Source organism: Chiloscyllium punctatum, chromosome 49, assembly GCF_047496795.1.
Source record: "Chiloscyllium punctatum isolate Juve2018m chromosome 49, sChiPun1.3, whole genome shotgun sequence".
In the NCBI taxonomy this organism is placed as follows: Eukaryota; Metazoa; Chordata; class Chondrichthyes; order Orectolobiformes; family Hemiscylliidae; genus Chiloscyllium; species Chiloscyllium punctatum.
Genome location: NC_092787.1, coordinates 43,718,403 through 43,722,746, shown reverse-complemented (window position 1 = coordinate 43,722,746; position 4,344 = coordinate 43,718,403).

Below are 4,344 nucleotides of genomic sequence, written 5' to 3'. Positions count from 1 at the left end.
CTGTTTGTGTTTGCAGTGCGGCTTTAACTGGGGGAAGTGAAGGTAGTTGGGATGGTTAGATGCCTACTTATGGGCAGTTTGGGATGGTTAGTTGCCCTCTCTGGGCAGGGGATGAGTTCCCCTACTCAGCGCTGTTGGCGCTTCATATGTTGGTTTGTTTTTTGGTTTGTTGCTTTTTATTCTCAGTAGTTTTGTAGGTTTGTTAAATGTAGTGGTTTTAGTTTATGTCGTTTTTATATTTGGTAGATCATGTGACACTAAGGCTCAACAGTTTGTGGTTCAGGTTCCTCCTCTCTGGAATTTAAATGCTATTGCAGAAGATTATGGCTAATGATTTGATTAAATGGTGTACCTGGAATATCAAGGGAAGTCACTCACCAATTAAGAGGACGAAGGTAATCTTGAGTCTTAGAAAGGAGAAGGTGGATATTGCTTTGTTACAGGAGACACATTTGGATGACAAGGAGCATCTGACCGAGTTTATTTTTCATCATTTAATACCAAAAGTAGGGGAGTGGCTATATTGGTTAGGAAAAATCTCCCATTTAAATTGTTGGAGTTTGTTAAAGACACACACGGAAGGTTTGTAATTCTTAAAGCCATGATAAATGGGGAGGAATACAGTGTTTTAAATTTTTATTACCCCTCAGCTCATTCCCTTAAATTTCTGGTAGATGCTTTTTCTAAACTGCTAAGTCTCGAGTCCCGGCACATCATTATAGGGTGAGATTTTAACTGTCTCATGGATCCCACAGTAGACAGGTTGCCTAAAGGTGCCTCGATACCCTCTGTACAAGATAAACACTTAGTGGGTCTGTGTGGAAAATTAGGGTTAGTGGATGTCTGGAGGCATCTCCACTCTGCAGGTAGGGATTTTACATTTTTCTCCAATCCGCATGGATGTCACACGAGGATTGATTTTTTTTTTCGACCCCTGCGGTAACCCTGGATCTGGTGACATCTTGTACGATTGGTATTATTACCATCTCTGATCATGCTGCAGTGTACCTTTATGTTAAGATTAAGGACATTACAGTGGATTCGAGGCACTGGCGAATGGATCCCTTTATCCTCATGGATAATAGGTTTGTGGGGTATTTCTCTAGGAAATTTCGAGTGTTTCCAGACATCAACACAGGCTCGGTTGATAGCTCACCCATTCTCTGGGAAACTGCCAAGCCTATTCTAGGGCGTTAGTTATTTCATATTCCACCAGTAGGAAGCGGCAGAAAGGTGAGCAGCAACGTCTCCTTGAAGCACAGTTGGAGGCAGCCGAGAAGGCCAACTTTGACATACTCGTTGGTCAAACTACAGAGGATTAAGGCACTGTGGTCTGTACTAAATTCTGTGCTCATGCAGACGGCAAAGAAGGAGCTGGCTTTTGCAAAGCAAAGATTATACGAGCATGGTGACAAGCCAGGCAATACTTAGTGTATCGTGCCAGAAAGAGGAGTGCCCCACAAGCCATTATGGTAATTGGGGAAGGGTCTGGGAACCTAACATGTGATTCTAAAAAGATTAATGTGGCATTCCAGAGATTTTACTCTAAGTTATACCAGTCTGAGGTTTGTGAGGAGGGGCAGGCCAAAATGGAATCCTTTTTTAGAGATCTGAAGCTCCCGGGTGTGACTCCTGATCAACAGTCCTTTCTCAATGCCCCATTATCAGAGCAAGAAGTGCAGGAAGCTGTGAGGCAGCTTCAGAGTGGAAAGGCACCTGGTCCTGACAGACTTCCTAGTGAACTCTATGAGGAATTTATAAGTATACTGTCAGGCCTGATGCTGAATATGTTTCATGATTTTGTTAAAGGAACCACTTATTGTCAGCCACTGGGTGGTGTAATAGAGCAACTGAAGACTTTGACCTGAAACTATCAACGTTCGCTCTATACTTTGCTGACAACCTCCACTCTGTGCTGTTCAGGAAAGTACCTGAAATTAGTCCCTCAGTTGTAATTATGGCCAAAATGCAATAGAAAAGCAAAACATTGTGCCATTTTAAAATAATTTTAAAAGTTTGTGATTATACCTCAAAACAATATTGTTTGGTTTTCCATTGTTTGATTCACAACATTTTAAAGAAAGAACCCCTGTATTTATACAGTGCCATTCATGACCTCAACACACCTTTACAACAAACTAATTAAATGTTTTTGACATGTAGTTGGAGTTTTAACAGGAAGCAAGGCCATTAACTTTGCACGCAACAAGCTCCAACAAAGAGAACTGCAAAAAGAAAGTGCCAGAAAGAGCATAACAGTGCATGCCTATGGAGTACCCAAAGTAGACAGCAGGAAGCTGGAAAAACACAGCAAGCCAGGTAGCATCAGGAGGTGGAGAAGTCGATGTTTTGGGTGTAACCGTTCTTCAGGACTGGGGTTGGTGTAGGGGGAGCTGCAGATAAAAGGGGTGGTGAGGGCAGGGTGGTGAAGTGGGGATAGGTGAAGACAGGTAGAGGATACAACCTGGTTGGTTATTAGGAGGAATGAATCCAGTTAGTGGCAGGGAGGAGTGGAAGTGGTGGGGGTTGGGTGGGAGGGGCTGGGAATGGAATCAGGGGTTAGAAAGGGAGGTTATTTGAAATTGGAGAACTCAGTGTTGAGTCTTCCGGGCTGTAGGCTGTCCAAGCGGAAGATGGGATTCCTCCAATTTGCGGTACCCAAACCAGCACTGCAGTGACATCATTCTGTCCCAATCGCTGATATTTGTTGTGCTTATTTGATTACTGTGATGTTTTATACTGGCAATGCATTTCACAAAGGGCACATGGGAGAAATTCTGCATGTGCACAATGAGTTTTTAGGTGTGTCAGAAGTATAGCCATGTAAAAATGGTCGTATAATCTGTTTTAATAATGTTGATTGAAGATGTATTGACCAGAATGCTGTGGTAAACCCAGTTTTCTTTAAAATAGTGCCATGAAATCTTCTGCGTCCACCTGAGACAGCTGATAGGGCCTTGGTCTAATGACTCATTTGCAAGATGGCACCTTAGACAATGCGGCACCTCCTCTGTACTGCAGTAGGTGTCACCTGGATTTATGCTGTTATGAGTTTTTGCATAATTTTTACTGGTGAATCAGTGGAAGGGCAGAGTGAAACATGAATACACTGTAAGAAAATCGAAAAACTCTGAACAAGAATGCTGCTTAGTACCCTTTAGTGACAGAAAAAGATAGACAAGCCAGTGACCTGTGCAAGGAGACAACACTTTTGAAGTTGTGGCTTTAGGGGAAAGTTCTTTATATCAATAGATGCTGATATATATGGTGACTGATATTCAGTTGTGACAGACGAAAGTTTTAAGGGATGAGTCAAAAATTCCAAGTAAATTCCACTGAGGAACTTTCTGAAGAATACAACCAGCAGAATACAACTTAAAGACAATGACTTAGGCTGAACATATTCTGAGACTCTTAAGAATTAATTGACGTTTAACAATATATATCATATTCAGGAGGGAGTGTTCTCTGACTTTCCACTACTTTACAGACCAGGTTTCTGTTTACTAGCATTAAATCTTGTGGAACTGACAAATAACAAAGGGATGATCACCTTATTAGGATTGTCTTATAGACCCCCTAATAGTCAGAGGGAAATTGAAAAACAAATTTGTAAGGAGATCTCAGTTATCTGTAAGAATAATAGGGTAATTATGGGACGGGACTTTAACTTTCAAACATAGACTGGGACTGCCATAGTGTTAAGCGTTTAGATGGAGAGGAATTTCTTAAGTGTGTACAAGACAATTTTCTGATTCAGTAGGTGGAATGTACCGACTGGAGAAGGTACAAAACTTGACCTACTCCTGGGAAATAAGGCAGGGCAGGTGACTGAGTTGTCAGTGGGGGAGCACTTTGGGGCCAGCGACCATAATTCTATTAGTTTTAAAATAGTGATGGAAAAGGATAGACCAGATCTAAAAGTTGAAGTTCTAAATTGGAGGAGGATAATTCTGACGGTATTAGGCAAGAACTTTCAAAAGCTGATTGGGGGCAGATGTTCGTAGGTAAAGGGACGGCTGGAAAATAGGAAGCCTTCAAAAATGTGATAACAAGAGTCCAGAGAAAGTATATTCCTGTTAGGGTGAAAGGAAAGGCTGGTAAGTGTAGGGAATGCTGGATGACTGAAGAAATTCAGGGTAAGATAAAGAAGAAAGCATATGTCGGGTATAGACAGGATAGATCAAGTGAATCCTTAGAGTATACAGGCAGTAGGAGTACACTTAAGAGAGAAATCAGGAGGGCAAAAAGAGGACATGAGATAGCTTTGGCAAACAGAGTTAAGGAGAATCCAAAGAGTTTTTACAAATACATTAGGGACAAAAGGGTAATGAGGGAGGGAAT